We start from the raw sequence: 23,962 nt of genomic DNA, 5'->3' as shown, positions 1-23,962 counted from the left end.
GCCAATGGCTGGGAAACACTTATTATTTAAGTCACTTCCACTTGAGGGGAGGTGTCTGTGCAACGTTGTAAGTTTGTTTCCTAACACTCCTGTTAGTTCCCAGTGCATGTATCTCCATTTACCTGCCTATCAGCTGTGCCCGACTTTCTATCAGCCATGGCTGCCTGCCTATGAGCCGTGCCAGTCGGCCTTTCCATCTGCTGTGCCAGCATGTGCCTGCCTCCTGTCCCTTTGGATGTCAGCTGCCATCCACCCGAGGTCAGTCCCGGAGTAGCACCTGGTCTGCCTCTCTCGTCTCTCATCGGAACACGGAGTCGTCAAGCCACCAGAGATCTGAGGTCGGACTTGGTGAGGTCTTAGTTACACCCCTCCGGGCTCTCCTCGGTCCATGGCACAGTGGTTCCACCACCCGGTCCATTACACCTACATGATCTCCAGACTAATCTCTGGTTATTACTGCATCAAAGAAAAAATCGGGACTCGTTGCTGAAGAGGCTAGCCCTCCATTCCAGCCTCCATTGCTGTCTTGCCTTACACCATGATAGTATTTGAGAATGGTGGTGTGAGCTCAATAGACACCTGTAGCTGGATGTCTAGCTTGTAGCCCAAAGATTACTGGGGCAGACACTCTGATGCCTTAGGCTTGTGTGATCTCTAATTCACTTGCAGTACACAGTGTATCACTATGTGCCATTTTTTTTTAATCGTGTGTAAAAAAAATTTACGTGGCCAATGCTATGAAGGAGCCTATGAGTGAAAGTCAAACTGGACTTACTCCTTCGATAATGGTGTGGCGTTGCATAATGTATGGTAGCTGGACCCCTTTAGACTTTATTCCAGGTAACCTAAAAGCATGACGTTACATTGATTTGGTTGTGGAACCATTGATACGGTCATTCATCCAAAATGTCCCAAGAGCTGATTATCAACTTGTTGGGCCTTATGCCCCTGGTGCTATTGTGAGCAGCCCAAACATGCTACCATGGCTTGCGGCCAGGGGTATAACTACAATAGGTGAAGGGTTGCAATCGCACTCCGGCCCGGGAGCCTAGGGGACCCAAAAAGTTCCTTTGACCTACATTATATAAAAAGACCAATGCTATTAAATACTTGCGGTAATTGGGGGCCTTGTTGGAGCTTTTGCATTGAGGGCCATGAGCTTCAATTTATGCCACTGCTTGCAGTGTCTCCGGACTTGTCTCTCATCAAGCACATCTGAGATGTCATTGGTCAGCAATTACAGAGGAATCTACCAGCTGTGGATCTTGATGATTTACCCGTGTGCATTCAATGTGGCAGAACATTCCTCAGACAACCAGATCACTTTATGCTCATTAAATTTAAACAATGTGTAGATGAGATTTGTAAAGTTTTAAGCAGTGCCCCTGACACCACCCTCTAAACTGATCGAACGTTTACAGTTACATAGGTTGAAAAAAGACTTAGGTACATCAAGTTCAACCTTCCTCCACCCAATTGTACATTTTGTCACTAAATTATCTATAACTCTCAATATTATGTGTTCTGAGGAAATCATCCAGCCCTTTTTTAAAAGCTGTTATTGTGTCCGCCATTACTACGTGTTGTGGTCGGGCATTCCACAGTCTGACTGCTCTAACTGTAAATAACCCTTTCCTATTTAGCTGCCGGAATTGCCTTTCTTCCACTCATAATGAGTGGCCCCTGGTCCTTAGTGTGGTCTTTGAAATGAATAAGTCATGTGCCAGTCCTTTTGTACTGACTAAACATATATTTATACATATAAATGACATCTTCTCTGAGGTGTCTTTTTTTCTAAGCGAAACAAGCCCAAGTTTTCCAACCTCTCATCATATGGGAGGCCTTCCATCCCTTGAACAATCTAGTTTTCCACCAGTGAACTGACTCTAACTTCTGAATATCCTTTTTTTAAAATATGGAGCCCAAAACTGGATCCCATATTCTAGATGTGGCCTCACAAGTGATTTATAAAGGGGTAATAATACGTTGGGATCACTGGATTTAATCTTTTTTTATACACACTAAAATCTTGTTTGCTTTTGCTGCTGCTGGACATTGAGTACTGCTGCTCAGCTTACATGTAACCAGAATACCCAAGTCCTCTCCTGTTCTGTAGTCCCGAGTATAGTCCCATTTAATGTGTATGCAGCAATAGGATTACTCCGTCCTAGGTGCATTACTCTACATTTATCTACATTAAATCTCATCTGCCAAGTGTTTGCCCATTCAGACATCTTATCCAGATTGTTATGTAATATTGTACTGTCAAGGTCAGTTTTTAATATCCTACATAGTTGGGTGTCGTCAGCAAAGACTGACAATTTACTCTCAATCCCATCCTTAAGGTCATTAATAAGGAGATTAAAAACAATTGATCCTAGCACAGATCCCTGCGGCACCCCACCGCTGACTATATCCCATTTAGAGAATGTACCATTTAAGATGACTTTTTGTTTCCTGTCTTTTTTTGCCAGTTCCTTACCCATTTGCATATAGTTTCCCCCAGTCATTGCTTCTGTAGCTTCAGTATAAGGCTGTTATGTGGTAAAGTATCAAATGTCTTTGCAAAGTCCAGATAAATCACATCAGACGCAGTACCAACATCCAGATTTGCACTTACCAGCTCATAGAAGCCCAACATGTTGGTTAGACACGACTTACCTGTATCTTTCATGAATCCGTGGTGGTTGTCAGTTATTATATTATTCTCTGTGATATAACTCTGCAGGTCATCTCTTATAATGCCCTCAAAAGCTTTGCACATTAATAACGTCAGACTTACTGGACGGTAGTTACCTGGATCCACCTTTTTACCTTTCTTAAATATCGGTACCACATCAGCCATTCTCCAATCCGGTGGCACTACCCCTGTTATAAGATAGTCTAAGAATATGAGATACAGCAGTCTGTCAATTACTGAGCTCAATTCCTTCAGTATCCGTGGATGAATACCATCTGGGCCATGGGATTTGTCAATGTTTCATTTGCTCAGACGCAGCCGTACTTCTTTTTATCTCAAGCTAGTTATATCAGGTGGTGAACTTTGATTTTTGCCTTGTTGAATGATCCCTGGAACAGTCAGTTCATTGGTGAACATGGATGAAAAGTGCCTTTTTAATATCTCAGCCTTTTCTATGTCCTCTATAATTATCTTGTTATTATCATCTTTTAAGGGGCTGATACCATCTGTTTTTTGTTTTTTTTGGCATTGATGTGTTTATAAAATTTTCTGGGATTTATTTTAATGTCGCTGGCGATTTGTTTCTCTGTGGATAACTTTGCTAGCTTGATTTCTTTTTTACATTTGTTATTTACATATTTATACACCTGAAATGCTATTTCTGTATTCTCGGCCTTCAAGATAATGAATGCCCTTTGTTTTTGTTTTATTAAACTTTGTACTGTCTTATTTATCTATAATGGTTTCTTTTTATTGCCGGACATTTTATTACTAGAGGGTATACATTTTCTACCGGATTCTAGTAGTATTTCTTTAAATATGCCCCATTTATGTTCGGTATCCCCAGTTACCATGACATGGTCCCTGTCTACATAATTAAGATCTCCCTTAATTTGTTGAAATCAGCTTTCCTAAAGTTCCAGGTTTTTGCATTTCCCCTTTGAAATGTTTTATTGAACATTACATTGAAACTTGCTGTATTATGGTAGCTGCATCCCAAATGCTCCTGGACCTGTAGATCTGAAATTGTATCTTGTCTATTTGACAGGACCAGATCCAGCAGATTACCTCCCCTGTGGTTCATCTAGCAGCTGAGAGAGGTATTTGTCCTGAACTGTGAATAAGAACTTTGTGTGTTGATTCAATACTTCAGCATTTGAGGACAAACTTTAGATTTTGCAAAGGGACACACTGTGTCTAATACCAAACCTGCAAATATACCTCCACCTAGACCTAAACCTAGAACATACCTCCACCTGCAGAGCCGCAAATCAGATATATGGCTGTAATATGCTTACCAAACCTGCAAATATACAGTTCATATGTACATACATTATACAGCATTATAGAGTATTTCTCCTATACTATTCTCCAGTCTGGGAGTATATACATTTATATAGAGCAGGAGTGCAAAACATCCAGCCTGGGGGGTCAGAGTAGTGATGTGTCTGTCGTGAACAATCTGACACAAAAAGCCATCTCCCTCCTGTGAACGATGGAAGTCGGCACCCCAGTGAGAGCCACTAAATTCTGTGAATGGCTCTCACTGGGCGTAAAATCGTGGTGTTCAACGGCCGTAACTCTGCCCACCGGGAGTTTCAGCCATGGGTGGGCGGAGTTTAAACGGCATCTACATCATCTTAAATATATGTTCACCTATTGTGAACACATACTTAATAGGGATCTATTTAGGATCCAAAAGATCACCCAAAAGAGCCGGACTGCCCATCACTAGGCCAGAGGCGACCCGTAATATCATTCTGTGCGGCCCCCAATCATTTAATCACAGACGAGTTTGCCTGTGTGCACCAATTTACTTTTACCAGGGAGCAAAAAGGTACATGTTGCACACGGCTCCGCTCCATATACATTGCACAAACGTAGCTCCACTCTGCACACTTTGTACACACGCGGCTCTGCTTCGCACAACTCATACACACACGGCTCTGCTTCGCACAACTCATACACACGCGGCTCCGCTTCGCACACCTTGTACACACGCGGCTCCGCTCCGTACATACACGGCTGAGCTCCGTACGCCTCATACACACACAGCTCCGTACGCCTTATACACACGCGGCTCCACTCCATACGCCTCGTACACACGCGGCTCCGCACGCCTCGTACACACGCGGCTCCGCACGCCTCGTAGACACGCGGCTCCGCTCCACACGCCTCGTAGACACGAGGCTCCGCTCCACACGCCTCGTAGACACGCGGCTCCGCTCATCTCATACACACGCGACTCCGCTCCGTACGCCTCATACACATGGCTCCGCTCCGTACGCCTCGTACACACACGGCTCCGTACGCCTCGTACACACACGGCTCCTCTCCGTACGCCTCGTACACACACGGCTCCTCTCCGTACACCTCGTACACACACGGCTCCTCTCCGTACGCCTCGTACACGCGCGGCTCCGCTCCTTACGCCTCGTACACACACGGCTCCTCTCCGTACACCTCGTACACACACGGCTTCATACACCTCGTACACACACGGCTCCATACACCTCGTACACACACGGCTCCGCTCCGTACACCTCGTACACACGCGGCTCCGCTCCGTACACCTCGTACACACGCGGCTCCGCTCCGTACACCTCGTACACACGCGGCTCCGCTCCGTACACCTCGTACACACGCGGCTCCGCTCCGTACGCCTCGTACACACGCGGCTCTGCTCCGTACACCTCGTACACGCGCGGCTCTGCTCCGTACACCTCGTACACACGCGGCTCCGCTCCGTACACCTCGTACACACTCGGCTCCGCTCCGTACACCTCGTACACACACGGCTCTGCTCCGTACACCTCGTACACACGCGGCTCTGCTCCGTACTCCTCGTACACACACGGCTCCGCTCCGTACACCTCGTACACACACGGCTCTGCTCCGTACACCTCGTACACACGCGGCTCTGCTCCGTACACCTCGTACACACGCGGCTCCGCTCCGTACACCTCGTACACACGCGGCTCTGCTCCGTACACCTCGTACACACGCGGCTCCGCTCCGTACACCTCGTACACACGCGGCTCTGCTCCGTACACCTCGTACACACGCGGCTCCGCTCCGTACACCTCGTACACGCGCGGCTCTGCTACATCCACACTGTAAACCCCTCCTGACCCCACACATAACCTTCAGCTCATCCAGCACCATGACAACCAGCACAGCAGAGTCTTGCATCCACTGAGGCCCCTGATCATGTGACCCCTGACTCCTCCCCTCCTGTGACCTCATCACAGGTCCTGTGCGCACAGAGCAGCCATATATTTGGTTTGTGGCTCTCCAGGTGGAGGTATGTTCTAGGTTCCCCATTACTTTGGGGGTCAGCGTCATCATAATTAACCCCTTCAGATCTGGGCTATTTTTCACATCATCTAAAAATTTTCTTTATTTATCTTTCATTCCTAAATTAGAAATATACTGTGGACACATTTGGTGTTTTGGGTAATTTTCGCTATTTTTCTGCCTTCATACAGGATATAGGTGGTAAAGTGCGGTGTTACCAAGTGCACAGCCCCATCTATTCACGTCGAGCTCTGTGACCGCAGCATGGTCACTGTAAATCCTTATATAAGAGGGACCCCCCCTACGGTCACACTTGTCTCCAGGGTCTGGTTTCACCTTGTGCCCTCTCACTGTGCCGTATCAATATAGTCTAGAGATGAGGGTTGATTGGCATGACCCGGTCAGTAGTCCGCCGATGCCGACCAGTAGCCCTGTGAACCGCCTGCTTCCTCCTGACATAATCAGCTCCTCTTTTAATTAGTTGGGCCGGCTAATCAAGCGTAATGTCTCTTAAATTTAAAACCACCAATAATCTGAGAGGAACGGATTTGAATTGCCAGCAGCTCAACAGCAAGCAATTCAGGAGAAAGAGGGAAAATCCTAATGTTTTCTTCTGCCCAGGGGGAATTTACAGGAAATGTGACTATTAGTCCAAAGACTAATCATTAGGGGGTTATTTAAAATTTGCACCCATTTTATAGAAAAATATTTAGATTTGAGAGTCCCCAATAAGACACACAAAAAATGCAATAGGTAAGACAGGTGATGAAAAGCAGAGTTATTATGGAAGAGATAAAAGTTCTGGCTATAAATATTTTAGCAGTTAATAGATAAGGAGTGTGAAGGTTTTATTGTCCTGTGACTAGGTCCAGTGTTGTGATGGCCTCACAGGTCTGAGAGTCTGAGGAGCACATTCCTTAGTTGATGTAGAATGACATAAATCCATGCGACACATTCATTCCTGCTCTGAAAGTGTTAAAGGTCACCATCAGTTTGTATTCTGAGATTCTTCTTTCTCTTTGAGATTTGAAGTTACCTTTTAATACCAGTAATTTCATGTCTTTTATGCTGTGATCAGGGGAACAAAAATGCTTTGCTACAGGTAGATCTATTCTTTTTTCTTTTATTGTGTGGTGATGATGATTCATCCTTGTTCTAAGTTTTTGCCCTGTCTCCCCTACATAAAGACCCCCAGCTGGACATTTGGTACATATAATTAAGTACACTACATTAGATGTGATACAGCTGAAAGTACCTGTGATCTTACATTTTTTCTGGTTGCAAGGAAAGGTACCTGTAGCTGGTGGAGATGACGGGGAGCTTCTGACAATGATGCTTCTTAGATTTGGGGGGCTGCCTGAAACACAGAAGTGGGGGGTCTGGAAATATGGATTGTAATCAGGCATCTTTTTGTAGTAAGGGTTGTAGTTTCCGTGCAGCTCTTCTTAGCGCCTCCAGATTTGGATTGTAGGTGACTACTAGAGGCACCCGGTTGTTTTCTTGTTTGATTTTGAAATGTAGGAGATGATTCCTTGATATTCTGGTGGCTCTTGTAATCTGGTTCTCAATTGTTCTTGGATGGTAGCCCTGTTTCAAAAAGGTCTTTCTGAGGCCATCAAGGTGTTTGTCTCTATCCATCTGGTTGGAACATATCCGATTGTATCTGATGGCTTGGCTGTAAACAATTGAGTTTTTTATGTGTTTTGGATGGAAACTGTCCCATTTAAGGTATAAAAAACCAAGCAATGTGAACTGAGGTCCAAGATGGTACACATGCAAGAAATAGGAGCATGTTCACACTTGCAAAAAGATGCAAAACCTGCAAAAGACAAAAAATATATATCATACCCTACCATGATTATATATAAATGTAAAGCAAAGTAGCATATGAAATATAGGGTACTTAGTGAACTATTTTTGATCAAAAAAAGTATACAAGCCGTCCCACCAGCGACAAGGTGACCCTAAATTGGGACGGTCCTACACTGTCTATATTAAAAACCTTACTGTATATCAAAGTTGAAGTAATGCATATAAAAGGGTAGACAAATAGAATCGGGGCCCAATATCAGACCACCTAAGCCCGTGGTAAGCTACATATATACTAACCAGCTCGAAAAGGGTGTGGGCTCCCTTACTTAGCAAGTTTCTGGATGGGTAGAGTGTGTTCTTAAACCACTGGTAAAGAGTACACCCAGCTACATTCAGGACACGACAGACCTACTGAATAAACTAGCAGCAATAGGTCCTCTACCAGAAGGAACCATCCTGGCCACCATGGATGTGGAATCTTTGTATTCTAATATCCCACACAAGGATGGATTAAATGCCTGCAAAATCTTCATAGAAAATACAGAACCTACAAAAGACAAAAATATATCTCATACCCTACCATCATTATATATACATGTAAAGCAAAGTTGCATAATAAATATAGGGTACTTAGTGAACTATTTTTGATCAAAAAAAGTATACAAGCCGTCCCACCAGCGGCAAGGTGACCCTAAATTGGGACGGTAACTATACTGCCTATATTAAAAACCTTACTGTATATCAAAGTTGAAGTAATGCATATAAAAGGGTAGACAAATAGGACCGGGTCCCAACTCCAGACCACCTAGGCCCGTGGTAAGCTACATATATACTAATCAGCTCAACAAAGGGGATGCCACACCCTTAAATTGCACAGAATGCAAACAAGACAAAAAACCAAGCAATGTGAACTGAGGTCTAAGATGGTAGACATGCAAGAAATAGGAGCATGTTCACACTAGCAAAAAGAAGCAAAACCTACAAAAGACAAAAATATATCTCATACCCTACCATCATTATATATAAATGTAAAGCAAAGTTGCATAATAAATATAGTGTACTTAGTGAACTATTTTTGATCAAAAAAAGTATACAAGCCGTCCCACCAGCGGCAAGGTGACCCTAAATTGGGACGGTACCTATACTGCCTATATTAAAAACCTTACTGTATATCAAAGTTGAAGTAATGCATATAAAAGGGTAGACAAATAGGACCGGGTCCCAACTCCAGACCACCTAGGCCCGTGGTAAGCTACATATATACTAATCAGCTCAACAAAGGGGATGCCACACCCTTAAATTGCACAGAATGCAAACAAGACAAAAAACCAAGCAATGTGAACTGAGGTCTAAGATGGTAGACATGCAAGAAATAGGAGCATGTTCACACTAGCAAAAAGAAGCAAAACCTACAAAAGACAAAAATATATCTCATACCCTACAATCATTATATATAAATGTAAAGCAAAGTTGCATAATAAATATAGGGTACTTAGTGAACTATTTTTGATCAAAAAAAGTATACAAGCCGTCCCACCAGCGGCAAGGTGACCCTAAATTGGGACGGTACCTATACTGCCTATATTAAAAACCTTGCTGTATATCAAAGTTGAAGTAATGCATATAAAAGGGTAGACAAATAGGACCGGGTCCCAACTCCAGACCACCTAGGCCCGTGGTAAGCTACATATATACTAATCAGCTCAACAAAGGGGATGCCACACCCTTAAATTGCACAGAATGCAAACAAGACAAAAAACCAAGCAATGTGAACTGAGGTCTAAGATGGTAGACATGCAAGAAATAGGAGCATGTTCACACTAGCAAAAAGAAGCAAAACCTACAAAAGACAAAAATATATCTCATACCCTACCATCATTATATATAAATGTAAAGCAAAGTTGCATAATAAATATAGGGTACTTAGTGAACTATTTTTGATCAAAAAAAGTATACAAGCCGTCCCACCAGCGGCAAGGTGACCCTAAATTGGGACGGTACCTATACTGCCTATATTAAAAACCTTGCTGTATATCAAAGTTGAAGTAATGCATATAAAAGGGTAGACAAATAGGACCGGGTCCCAACTCCAGACCACCTAGGCCCGTGGTAAGCTACATATATACTAATCAGCTCAACAAAGGGGATGCCACACCCTTAAATTGCACAGAATGCAAACAAGACAAAAAACCAAGCAATGTGAACTGAGGTCTAAGATGGTAGACATGCAAGAAATAGGAGCATGTTCACACTAGCAAAAAGAAGCAAAACCTACAAAAGACAAAAATATATCTCATACCCTACCATCATTATATATAAATGTAAAGCAAAGTTGCATAATAAATATAGGGTACTTAGTGAACTATTTTTGATCAAAAAAAGTATACAAGCCGTCCCACCAGCGGCAAGGTGACCCTAAATTGGGACGGTACCTATACTGCCTATATTAAAAACCTTACTTAAATGCCTGCAAAATCTTCATAGAAAATACAGGAATTGTTGCTGATTCTGTGGTCAAACTTACAGAATTCATCCTCACCCACAATTACTTTGAATTTGATAACATATATCTACAGGAAACTGATACAGCGATGGGAAGTAAAATGGCTCCACAGTACGCAAATCTTTTCATGGCCAAGCTTGAAAGTGACTTTTTGTCCTCATGTCCCATCAGGCCTCTGGCCTACTATCGTTTCATTGACGATATTTTAATCATCTGGACGGGATCTGAGCAACAGCTGAAGACGTTCCATGAACACTTTAATCGATTTCATCCCACCATCAACCTAACACTCAACTACTCCTGTACTGAAATCAACTTTTTGGACACCATCATCAAGCTACAGAACAATGAAATAGAGACATCCTTGTACCGGAAACCAATCGACCGTCCTACATACCTTAAATGGGACAGTTTCCATCCAAAACACATAAAAAACTCTATTGTTTACAGCCAAGCCATCAGATACAATCGGATATGTTCCAACCAGATGGATAGAGACAAACACCTTGATGGCGTTTGTCTCTATCCATCTGGTTGGACAATTGAGAACCAGATTACAAGAGCCACCAGAATATCAAGGAATCATCTCCTACATTACAAAACCAAACAAGAAAACAACCAGGTGCCTCTAGTAGTCACCTACAATTAAAATTTGGAGGCGCCAAGAAGAGCTGCACGGAAACTACAACCCTTACTACAAAAAGATGCCCGATTGCAATCCATATTTCCAGACCCCCCACTTCTGTGTTTCAGGCAGCCCCCAAATCTAAGAAGCATCATTGTCAGAAGCTCCCTGTCATCTCCACCAGCTACAGATACCTTTCCTTGCAACCAGAAAAATGTAAAACCTGTCCTTTTATAATGACCACAGACAAGATAAAGATTCCCAATTCACATCAGGACTATAAGATCGCAGGTACGTTCAGCTGTATCACATCTAATGTAGTGTACTTAATTATTGTTATGATCTGCAACAAGAACTAAGGAAAGATAGGGGAAAACTGTCCCTACAGTAAGACTAAGCTGAATCCGATGTAGCGGGCTGCCTGTTTCTAGTGAACAGACACGCCTTCGTCCTCGGCTAGTCTGAACGAAGACCTATAGATTAAAGGGAGGGGTCCCTAAAAGAACTAAGGACTGGGACACCTCCTAAACAGAAATTGTTGTAGAACACAAAAGACAAACTGACAAAAAGTACTAGAGGTCCCAGGGACCAAGCAAACTGACAGAGATAGGCACCGAAGCACCAGGCTAGCAAAACAGTCAAACAACACTGAAGTCCAGCAAAGCCAGAAGGGCGGAGCTGGAATATATAGGCAGATGGTCACGTGACCGCAAAACACAAGATAGAAAAAACAAACAGGAGGGTTCTAACAATTATATGTACCAAATGTCCAGCTGGAGGTCTTTATGTAGGGGAGACAGGGCAAAAACTTAGGACAAGGATGAATCATCATCGCCACACAATAAAAGAAAAAAGAATATATCTACCTGTAGCCAAGCATTTTTGTTTCCCTGATCACAGCATAAAAGACATGAAATTACTGGTATTAAAAGGTAACTTCAAATCTCAAAGAGAAAGAAGAATCTCAGAATATAAACTGATGGTGACCTTTAACACTTTCAGAGCAGGAATGAATGTGTCGCATGGATTTATGTCATTCTACATCAACTAAGGAATGTGCTCCTCAGACTCTCAGACCTGTGAGGCCATCACAACAATGGACCTAGTCACAGGACAATAAAACCTTCACACTCCTTATCTATTAATTTCTAAAATATTTATAGCCAGAACTGTTTATCTCTTCCATAATAACTCTGCTTTTCATCACCTGTCTTACCTATTGCATTTTTTGTGTGTCTTATTGTGTATAAATATGTGACTCTTCAGATTTTGTGGTATACTATGCCTGATGAAGAGACCTGAGTAGTCTCGAAAGCTTGCAATTTGTTACCATCTTTTCAGTTAGCCATTAAAAGGTATCAACCACTGGGGACTCTCTAATCTAAATATTTTTCTATCTACTGGCTAACACGGTACAAGAATATATATTTTCTACACCCATTTTATAAAAACTGGGCCCAAACCAAATCTACTCATCATCTCCCAGAGGTACGTCCATTCCACGGAGTCAAAGGCTTTGTCCCTTTCAACTGTTTTCCACAGTTTGATTGCTTTTGTGGAAGACAAGTGATGCGTCTACAAGGTTATTATCAGTCATGTTAGCCGGCATGAAGCCTAACTAGTCTGCATGTATCGTTTCAGCAAGAACCTCACTCATCATATTTGTCAGAATTTGGGGTAAAATTTTAATATCATTATTTAGGAATGAAATACGTATAGAAGACCCACATTCAGTAGGGTCATTGCCAGGCTTAGGGTTCAAGGCTATCAGGGCTTCTGGCAAAGAATCCAGGGACAGTCCAGTTATAATAATAATAATGATCTTTATTTTTATATAGCGCTAACATATTCTGCAGCGCTTTACATACATTATCATCGCTGTCCCCATCGGGGCTCACAATCTAGATTCCCTATCAGTATGTCTTTGGAGTGTGGGAGGAAACCGGAGAACCCGGAGGTAACCCACGCAAACACAGGGAGAACATACAAACTCCTTGCAGATGTTGTCCTTGGTGGGATTTGAACCCAGGACCCCAGTTTGTAAGAGACAACTGTACAGTTTAAGTACTTGGGGGCCAAACAAATCTACATTTTTTTTTGTACCCCTTGATAGGAAAACCATCAGATTTTTCAATTAATAATAATAATAATTTTTATCTATATAGCGCCAACATATTCAACAGCACTTTACAATTAAGTAGGGACATGTACAGACAATAAAAACAATACAATGTATCACATTTAAACAGTTACAGGAGAAGTGAGAGCCCTGCTCGCAAGCTTACAATCTATATGGAAATAGGGGGACACAATAGGTAGAACATGGTCATCAGCCAGTATAATAGTAATTTTTATTTATATAGCACCGACATATTCCGCAGCACTTTACAATTAAGCAGTGACATAGACAGACAATAATAAATTCAATACAAGGTGAGACAGTTTAAACAGTTACATTAGGAGTGAGTGTCCTGCTTGCAAGCTTACAATGTACAAGTAAATAGGGGGACACAATAGGTGAAAAGTGCTTGTTATTTCAGATCCAGTAATTTTAACAAATAGGGATTTTCATATAAAACTGCATGATCCGGTCATCAGTCAGTATGTTTAAGTGCAATTATTAAGTATCAAGTGCAGTTATCGTGTGTATGGAGCAGGGCTGTGGAGTCGGAGTCATGGAGTCGGAGTCCATTTTGGTGGAGTCGGTATAAAATGTACCAACTCCGACTCCTAAAATATATAATAAATTGGGTACAGTAGTTCAATGCAGTTTGTGGGGAATATTTTTTCATAAGAATTTGGGAAAGTTATGAAATGTCCTATAAATGTCTGTCCTATTCCTGAATTAAGGGTCTAGACTTTTAGCTGAGATGAATCTGTGCTACAGTAAATTTATCACTTAAACATGAGCCATGTATGAGGGAGTCGGAGTCGTGGAGTCGGAGTTGGAGTCGGTGTCATGGAAATTGAGGAGGCTGAGTCGGAGGTTTGGCTTAGCGACTCCACAGCCCTGGTATGTGGGTGTGTAGACAGATGAATAGGAGGGAGCAGATTCTGAATAATATTTAGAAGGAGGGAACAGGGGAAAGTTAGTTTACTGAGTTGAGGTGGTAGGCTTCTTTAAAGAGATGGGTTTTTAATGCGCGCTTGAAGACGTGGGGGCTAGGCATCAGTCGGATCGTCTGGGGTAGTGCATTCCAGAGAACTGGCACAGCATGAGAGATGTCTTGGAGACGGAGGTGCGAGGTTCGGATTATGTGGGATGTTAGTCTTAGGTCATTTGTAGAACGGAGGGCACATGTAGGGCGATAGACTGAGATATAAGGTGGTGCAGAACTGTGGGGAGGTTTGTGGGTGAGAGCGATCAGTTTATATTGGACCCTGTAGCGAATGGGAAACCAGTGTAAAGACTGGCACAAGTTGGAGGCATCGGTGAAGTGGCTGGACAAAAATACGACTCTGGTCTCCCTCTTACCAAACTTTCTCCCCTCCAATATGTCTAGCCAATCCGGAGAGAGTTGCAGTATTCCAGACAAGAGTGAATAAGAGCGACAGTAAGAGTTTTAGCAGTTTCAAAGGTGAGAAAAGGTCGGATTCTAGAGATGTTTTTAAGATGCAGGTGACAAGAGCAGGTGAGTGATCGAATATAGGGAATAAAGGAAAGTTTAGTGTCGAATATGACCCCAAGGCAGCGGGCGTGCTGCTTGGGGGTTATAGTTGAACTCTCCAAGGTAATTTCAATGTAAAGTAGAGTTAGGTTAGTAGAGGGGAGAAGCACAAGAAGTTCAGTTTTGGAGAGATTCAGTTTAAGATAGAGGGAGGACATGATGGTAGAGACAGCAGACAAACAATCCTTGGTGTTTTGTATTAGGGTAGGGGTGATGTAAGGGGAAGAAGTGTATAATTGGGTGTCATCAGCATAGAGATGATACTGGAACCCAAATCTGCTGATTTTTTTTTTTGTCCAATAGGGGCGGTTTATAGAGAGAAGAGGAGGGGGCCTAGGACTGAGCCCTGTGGAACCCCGATAGTAAGGGGTTTGAGGAGAGGAGTATGAGCTAGCAAAAAATACAGTGAAGGAGCAGTTAGAGAGGTAGGAGAACCAGGAGAGAGCAGTGTCCTTGAGGCCGATAGAGCGGAGCATAGTGAGGAGGACATGGTGATCCACAGTGTCGAATGCAGCAGAGACATCCAGAAGAATCAGCAGGAAGCAGTGACCTTTGGATTTAGCTGTTAATAGATCGTTAGAGACTTTAGAAAGAGCAGTTTCAGTAGAGTGTAAAGAGCAGAAACCAAATTATAAAGGGTCGAGAAAAGAGTTATCTGAGAGAAAGTGGATTAGACATGAGTGGACCAAGCGTTCCAGGAGTTTAGAGATGAATGGAAGATTAGAAACAGGTCTGTAGTTAGCAGTACAGATCTGATAGAGGGATGTTTTTTTTAAGTAAAGGGGTTATGATGGTGTGTTTAAATGAGGAGGGAAAGATACCTGAAGAAAGAGAGAGGTTAAATATTTTAGTTAGGTGAGTGGTGACCAACGGTGAAAGAGACTGCAGGAGACGTGAGGGAATAGGGTCACTGTTGCCGGTTGTAGTCCGAGAAGAAGCGAGGAGCTGGGAAACTTCTTCTCTAACAGGCTCAAATATGGCAAGTGAGCTTGCAGTGCGGCAGGGAAGGGGATCCAGGCACTGAGGAAATTGGACTGAAATGTCCTGATGGATGTGGTTAATTTTTTCTAGGAAATAAGTGACCAGATCCTCACCGGATGGTGATGAGGGCTTGTGCTTTAGGGTTCAGGAGGGAGTGTAAGGTTTCAAAAAGTCATTTTGTATTGTTAGCTAGTGAAGTGATGAAGGTGGTGAAGTAGGATTGTTTGGCCAGATAAAGGGCAAAGTTATAGGTTTTGAGCATGAACTTATAGTGGTTGAAATCCTTTGCTAAAAGTGACTTTCTCCACTGACGCTCAGCGCAACTTGAGCAACGCTGAAGAAAACGTGTTTGCACCGTGTGCCAGGGCTGCTATTGTCTTTGTCAGGTATTTTTGTAGAAGGTGCTGCTTCATCTAGAGCACTCTGCAGTGTATTATTGTAGTGTGATAATGCCTAGTCTGGACAGAAGAAGGAGGAGATGGGAGTTAAAGATGTGTGCAGATTGTCCATAAGCTGCTGGGTATTAATGGTACGTGTAATCCTATAAGTGGGGGTTTCCCTGGTGAGGAAACAATTCTTGACAGAGAAGAAAAGAAGGTTGTGGTCCAAGAGCGGGAGAAGGGAGTTAGTAAAGTCATGCAGCGAGCAGAGACGGGTGAAGAACAAGTCCAGAATATTCCCATCTTCATGCGTAGGAGAGTTAGTAAATTGTGAGAGGCCGAATGAAGAGGTTAGAGAAAGTAGAGAGGCAGATTTGGAGAAGGGATAATCGATGGTGATATTAAAGTCTCCTATGATGAGGGTAGGAATGTCACAAGAAAGAAAGTGCCGAAGCCAGGTGGCAAAGTGATCCAAGAACTGGCGGGAGGAGCCTGGAAAGCGATACACAACTGCCACTCGCATGGAGAAGGGTCTGAAGAGTCTGACGGTGTGGACTTCAAAGGAAGGAAACATAAGTGAGGGAACCAGCGGTAAGACCTGGAAAGCACATTGTGATGAAACGGTCAAACCAACACCTCCATCTTGTCTGTTCTCAGGCCTAGCGGAAAATTTTAGCCCACCAAACTAGAGAGCAGCAGCAGCGGTGGTGTCTGACTGCTGGATCCAGGTTTCTGTAAGACCCAGAAGGTTAAGGGGATTAGAGAGAAAAAAATTGTGAATGTATGTTAGTTTGTTACACACTGACCGTGCGTTCCAGAGGGCACAATGAAAAGCGATAGGAGAAGGCATGCACTGAATGTTAATAAGATTAGCAGGATTTCTATATGCAGCTGGAAGAGAGTTATGTACACTAGAGGGGGGAGGCCCAGGGTTGATATCGCCAGCAACTAGGAGAAGGAGAAAAAAGAGAACAGGTGGTGCAACGATTTGTATGAACGTTTTGAGTGCTGTATGGTGGTAGTGGATGGTTTGGAGTGGGTGAGAAATATCAGTAGAGCCTCAGAGTTATACATGGGAGAGGGGAGAAGGGAGGGGTTGATGTGGAGAGTGCACAGAATGTGTTAAAGGGCAGGAGAGTTGTGATAAAGCAGAAGTTAAAACATATAAGAAGCAGGGTAATATGACCAATACATAATGCAGTTCAACTGACCAAGAAGCATTTGTTTGAATGTCTTGTGCATCTTACTTGTCTCCTGCCCTGTCCAACTGCCAAATATAACTGCAAAACACTTTAAAGATATTGCACTTAAAATATATTGCACGCGTGGCCCAGCACTGTATAAGTGCAGCTACCTTGTGCTATTTGGTGCATGGAGGATGTGGAGATAGATAAATAGGCAGGAGCAGATTAAGATTAACACTTACGAGAGAACAGAGGAGAGTTAGGTTAGTGAGTTGAGGTGATAGGCTTGTCTAAACAGATGTGTTTTTAACCCCTTAACAACATTTGACGTACTAATACGCGTCTGTGCCCTGGGACTTAAGAGCCAGACCCGTATTAGTACGTCATCGCGATCGCGCGCGCACACAGGCTGTGCGGGCGCGATCGCCGCCAGGTGTCAGCTGATTGTCACAGCTGACACCCGGTACTATGTGCAGGGAGCGGTTCTGCACCGCTCCCAGCACATTAACCCCTGCGATGCTGCGATCAAAGTCGATCGCAGCCGATCGCAGCATTGCGGGGGCAAGGGGAGGTGATCGCAGATACTCACCTCCTCTTTCGGCTTCCAGCGCTGTCTGCAAAGGCTTCCCAGGTGTTGCCATGACGACCCGATGTCGTCATGACAACATCCGGGTCACCAGACAGCAGCAAGATTGTTTGGACATGCGCAGTGCATCTCCAAACAATCTTCTCACTGTGCAGCGATGACAGCCTGCATGACACAGGGATGGTGCTGCATTCCTGTGCCATGCAGGCGATCAGAGAAAAAAAAGTGAAAGTCCCATAGTGGGACAAAGTAATAAAGTATATAAACTATCAGAAAGTGAAAAAAAAAAAAAATTGCAAAAATATAAAAAAAATAAAATAATCCACCAAAAATAAAAATATAATGTACCCATCAATAAATATTATTATAAAAAAAAACAAAACAATAAAAGTACACATATTTGGTATCGCCGCGTCCGGAACAACCTGACCTATAAAACTGTCCCACTAGTTAACCCCTTCAGTGAACACGGTAAAAAAAAAAAAAAACGAAGCAAAAAACAATGCTTTATCACTATACCGCCAAACAAGAAATGGAATAACACGCGATCAAAAAGACAAATATAAATAAAAATGGTACCGCTGAAAACGTCATCTCGTCCCGCAAAAAACAAGCCGACATACAGCTCCATCAGCCGAAAAATAAAAAAGTTATAGCTCTCAAAATAAAGCTATGCTAAAAAATATTTTTTTCTATAAAATTGCTTTTATTATGTAAAAGTGCAAAACATAGAAAAACAATATAAATGTGGTACCGCTGTAAACATACTGACCCGAAGAATAAAGCTGCCTTATCAATTTTACCACACGCGGAACAGAATAAAAAAAAAAAAAAACAATTCCTGAATTGTTGGTTTTTGTTTATTCTGCCTCCCAAAAATCGGAATAGAAAGCGATCAAAAAATGTCACGTGCCTGAAAATGGCACCAATAACAACGTCAACTCATTCCGCAAAAAACGAGCCGTCACCTGACTGTCTGCCAAAATCTGGAAAAATTATAGCTCTCAAAATATGGCGATGCAAAAACTAGATTTTACAAAAAATGCGTCTTTTTGTGTGTGACAGCTGTCAGTCATAAAAACCCCATATGATTCTGGTATTGCTGTAATCACACCGACCCGAAGAATAAAGTCGTCTAATCACTTATACCGCACGAGGAACGGCGTCAAAAATAAACTCTTGGGTTAGGATTGGGCTAGGGTTAGGGCTGGATTTGGGGTTAGGGTTGTGCAAGGGTTAGGGTTGTGCTAGGGTTAGGGTTGTGCTAGGGTTAGGGTTGTGCTAGGGTTAGGGTTGTGCTAGGGTTAGGGTTGTGCTACGGTTAGGGTTGTGCTACGGTTAGGGCTGGGGTTGGGGTTAGGGTTGGGGTTAGGGTTGTGATGGGGTTGGGATTTTTTTCAAAAGTAAGAAAAATGATGACGATATGGCGACTAGTGTTGAGCGCAAGTGCTCGCTACTTGAGTTTGCATCGGGTGCTCTGGTATGCAATGAGTATCGTGGGTATTTGAGTAACATGCTCGAGTCTCTGCCCCATATGCTTCGCGGCCAAAAAACTTTACGGGGATTGCCTGCCATGCACGAGCGATCCCCGCATGGTTTTTTGTGGGTGTCTAATAACCGTGAAACATGCAGAGCAGGTACTCGAGCATGTCACTTGAGCACATGCTGTACATGGTGCATACCTGAGTACCCGATGCAAACTCAAGTAGCGAGCACTTGCGTTCAAGACTAATGACAACTTATTCAATATGATGACCTAATGTAAACAAATTCTGTGTCGTACCTCTGGCTTCAAAATGTTCACTATACACCTTAATAAAATCCTTGAGGGGTATAGTTTCCAAAATGGGGTCACTTGTGGGGGAGCTCCACTGTTTAGGCACATCACGGGCTCTCCAAACGTGACATGGTGTCCGCTAACAAATAGAATGGAAAATCGGCTTAAATTGTTAGCGGACGCCATGTTGCGTTTGGAGAGCTACTGCGTGCACAAACATTGGAGCTCCTCCACAAGTGACCCCATTTTGGAAACTAGACCCCCCAAGGCACCTATCTAGATGCATAGTGAGCACTTGGAACCCCCAGATGCTTCACAAATTGATTCGTAAAAATGAAAAAGTGAAAAAAAAAAAAAAGCACTGGTATTTTGTATTAGAGTGAGAATGATGTCAGTTGAAGAGGTGTATAGCTGGGTGTCATCAGCATATGCTGATGGTTTGTTCAATAGGGGCAGTATAAAAAGAGGAGAGGAGGGGGCCAAGGACTGAGCCTTGAGGAACCCCAATAGTAAGGGGAAGGTTAGAGGAAGAAGAGCTGGCAAATGATAACGTGAAGGAGCAGTCAGAGAAATAGGAGGAGAACCAGGAGAGAGCAGAGCAGAGCATAGTGAGGAGGAACTGGTGATCCACAGTGTCAAATGCGGCAGAGAGATCCAGGAGAAACAGCAGGGAGTATTGACCATTGGATTTAGCTGTTGGTAGGTCATTAGAGACTTTAGTGAGTGTAGTTTCAGTAGAGTGTGAAGAGCGGAAACCAGATTGGAAAGGGTCGAGAAGAGTGTATCTGAGAGATAACGGATAAGATGGGAGTGAACAAAGCATTCCAGGAGTTTAGAGATGAATGGAAGATTAGAGATCGGTCTGTAGTTAGCAGTGCAGTCCTGGTCCAGGGATGGCTTTTTAAGCAAAGGGGTTATGATGGCATGTTTGAATGAAGAGGGAAAGATACCTGAAGAAAGAGAGAGGTTAAATATTTTAGTTAGGTAGGTAGTGACAGCTGGGGAAAGGGACTGAAGAAGATGTGAGGAAATAGGGTCACTGTTTCAGGTTGTAGGGCGAGAAGAAGCGAGGAGTCTGTCCTCTTCCTCTGTGACAAGCTCCAAGATGGGAAGGGGATCCAGATTCTGAGGGGTTTGTGCAAAAATGTCTTGACTGATATGATTAATTTTTTGTATGAAATAAGTGGCCAGATCGTCAGCGCTTAGGTTGGTGACTGGGGTCTGTACTTTAGGGCTCAGGCGGGAGTGGAAGGTTTCAAAGAGTTGTTTAGGATTGTTGGCTAGAGATGTGGTGAGCAGGGCTGTGGAGTTCGAGCCCATTTTGGTGGAGTCGGTATAAAATGGACCGGCTCCGACTCCTAAAATATATAATAAATTGGGTACAGTAGTTCAATGCCGTTTGTGGGGAATATTTTTTCATAAGAATTTGGGAAAGTTATGAAATGTCCTATAAATGTCTGTTCTAATCCTGACCTAAGGGTCATAACTTTTAACTGAGATGAATCTGTGCACTGGAAAGAGAATGTAAAGTATGTCATCTGATTGGAGTTGCCTAAAGGTATATAAGTGTAATGCTGGTGGGTGTGGACCCACTGCACCATGGGCTGGGCTTACCCTGGAGGGGCGTCACTAAGTGTCTACTGGGTCTTCACTAGGCCCTTCACATTATTTGACTGAACTTCGGACACATGATTTTTTAAGGCCAATTTAGTGCTTTTTAATGATTTCCTAAACTCTAGAATTGCAAAGTAGAAGGACCCCCAATTAATTGGTTTAAAGGTCTTCCATACAACCGGCTCAGGAGCTGAGTCAGTGTTAACCTTCCAATACATTTCAACTTCCTTATCCATATGATTTTGTACCTCCATCTGGTCTAACGAGAGGGGATTAAGACTCCAAGGGGGACAGCTCTGAACTTAGCTGAGATTTAGGCCCAATTGGAGTGGAGAGTGGTCCAATATTCCTCTGGGGAGATAGGATTTATCATTTATCCAAGGAAGGCATTCCACAGGTCCAAAATATAAATCAATACAGAAAAATGTGTTATGTATATGAAAATGACAAGACTATATTACATCATGTGGGTGCAGAAGTCTCCACACCTTCTGGAATGAGTATGTAGAAGCCTAGTTAGATAAATATGAGATGGTGGGCTGGTTTGTTGGAGCCAATTGTGTATTCATTGCCAAGTTAAAATCTAACAATATTACTGTGATCGCATGCAATTTAACAACCTTGTACATTATGTCATGCAAGATTTGGAACTCACCAAAAGCTGGAAAGTATAAATTAAAGTTAGAGGGTGATTATGGAGGTACCATGGAGAATGAGATATCGGACCCCTGTCACGATACCACCTATAGGTGTGTTTGGATGCAGGGCTGTGGAGTTGGTAAGCCAAACCTCCGACTCCCTCATACATGGCTCATGTTTAAGTGATGAATTTACTGTAGCACAGATTAATCTCAGCTAAAAGTCTAGACCCTTAGATGAGGAATAGGATAGACATTTATAGGACATTTCATAACTTTCTCAAATTCTTATGAAAAAATATTCCCCACAAACTGCATTGAACTACTGTACCCAATTTATTATATATTTTAGGAGTTGGAGTCGGTCCATTTTATACCGACTCCACCAAAATGGGCTCCGACTCAGACTCCACAGCCCTGTTTGGATGGAAGAACTGTCACTCATTGCTTCCAATCTAGGACAGGGACATGCTGAGCTGTCAGTATGGTGATAGACAGCTTAGCTGTCCAATTGGAAGCTCGGGCGTGCTGAGCTGTCAGTATGTTGAGTGACATTTCAGCCGTCCAATCAGCACTGGACCGTGTCGGGGCTTCCTCCATGTGTCTGCTATTTGAGTGAATACCTGGCTATTTAGCTGGACCCGTTAACTAACTTGGGGGTCCGGCGCCCCCCCTAGAAGAGGGGGTACTATCACAATTCCGCCTTTAGATGTATCTGGAAGCAGTGAGTGACAGTTCAGCCATCCATTCTAGGACAGGGGTGTGCTGAGCTGTCAGTATGGTGATTGACAGCTCAGCCATCCAAATGGAGGCTGGGGTGTGCTGAGTTGATAGTATGTTGAGTAACAGTTCAGCAGTCCAATCCGGGCTGAGACGTGCTGGGGCTTCCTCCGTGTGTCTGCTATTCAAGTGATTACATGGCCATTTAGCTAGCTGTCTGCCTCCAATTAGTGGCAGTTGTAGCTTTGCTCAAATGGTGTGCTCTTGCTCTGTTCTCTCTGTTCCTGTATTTGATCTTTTCTGTCTGACCTTGGACCTTGCCTTGATTATGCTTTTGCCTTGAACTTTTGTCTTGATCCACTACCTTCTCAGAATTCTGACCTCGGACTGTTAACTGACTACACCATTGCCTTATCCCTTTACTTATGACGAGCCCTCTTGGTATCTGACCCCGGACCTCTTGACAACCCATCCTCATGGCTTGTTGGTGAGTAGTGACTAGCCTCACATTACAACTAGCCTGACACTTTTTGTCCTTACAGCAGTTTGGATCCTATTTGCACATTATGCGATCAGGTGAAGAATCTGACCCAGATGGCTCAGGATCTGGCCAGGAAGAACCAGAAGCTATAAATGTCACAGTTCAAGTTGCAGGTTCAGTGTTCTAGCGTGATGAGTGTTTCCCAAAGTCCTCTGCTGCCAGCAGTAGCTTTGATGCTGGTATCTTCTGATGTGCACTTGATTTCTCCCGAAACCAGTAATGGCCCTTCCTGATTAATTTTCAGAGGAGAAAAAACAGTTTAGCATGTTCAGGCTGTAAACTATTTTTTTTACTCTGCGACCCCTGTTATCAGGGAATGAGTCCCAGTAGGTGGGAATAATCATGTCCTTACTACGAGGGGGTCCTCACACTTGGGCATTTTCTTTCTACCCACAAGCCTCAGAAGGATCTTATTACAGCCTCAGAAGCTGTAACCATGATAAACTTGGGGCATGCTATGTCTAAGCATCTAACCATGCTTTCAAAGAAATGGCAATTGTCCTTGGCAACCATTAATTTAGCATGACATATTTGAGTTGTTTGGACCATAACATTTTTTGACCTCCGTGAATTTTTGTCATCTTCTCTGCACTTCCAAGGAGACGTCAGGAAAGATTTGCTTCTCTTGGCCATCAACTTTTAAAGGACCTTGGCATTTATTCAGCTCCAGAGTCCTGTCCCAGTTTCGATAGTTTAGCAACTTTTCAATTAAAGCTCGGGAAGGGATCCTATGCACCCAGAAGATAGGAGAGAAAGAATCAGCTCCATAACTATCCCTGAGGACAGCTTCCGAAAACACATATTAATACTTGCCTTAAATGCTTTCCAGTATCCCCATGAACCTGTTGTTATATCTACGCAGACTGATTTCAAGGTCCTCCATCTTATTCTTTTGAGCAGCAGAAGCAGACTCTAAAGAGTCAACTCTTCCCTAGGTGGTTTGACTACATCCATAT

The 23,962-nt window shown here is 43.3% G+C and overlaps 1 protein-coding gene across 1 annotated transcript in view; it reads left to right on the top strand.

The window, feature by feature from the left end:
- Positions 1 to 5,907: 5,907 nt before the first annotated feature.
- LOC141270848 (uncharacterized) overlaps positions 5,908 to 23,962 on the top strand; it is a 74,613-nt gene continuing 56,558 nt past the window's right edge. The window contains exon 1 of the mRNA XM_073680945.1: positions 5,908 to 5,984. The gene's annotated coding sequence lies outside the window, so the exon portion shown is untranslated. The remainder of the gene's footprint in view (positions 5,985 to 23,962) is intronic.

Source organism: Phyllobates terribilis, unplaced genomic scaffold, assembly GCF_046119375.1.
Source record: "Phyllobates terribilis strain yellow unplaced genomic scaffold, ASM4611937v1 Scaffold_5__5_contigs__length_657084704, whole genome shotgun sequence".
Classification (NCBI taxonomy): domain Eukaryota; kingdom Metazoa; phylum Chordata; class Amphibia; order Anura; family Dendrobatidae; genus Phyllobates; species Phyllobates terribilis.
Note: the sequence above shows the minus strand (reverse complement) of the source record. Positions and strands in the feature narration are given on the sequence as shown.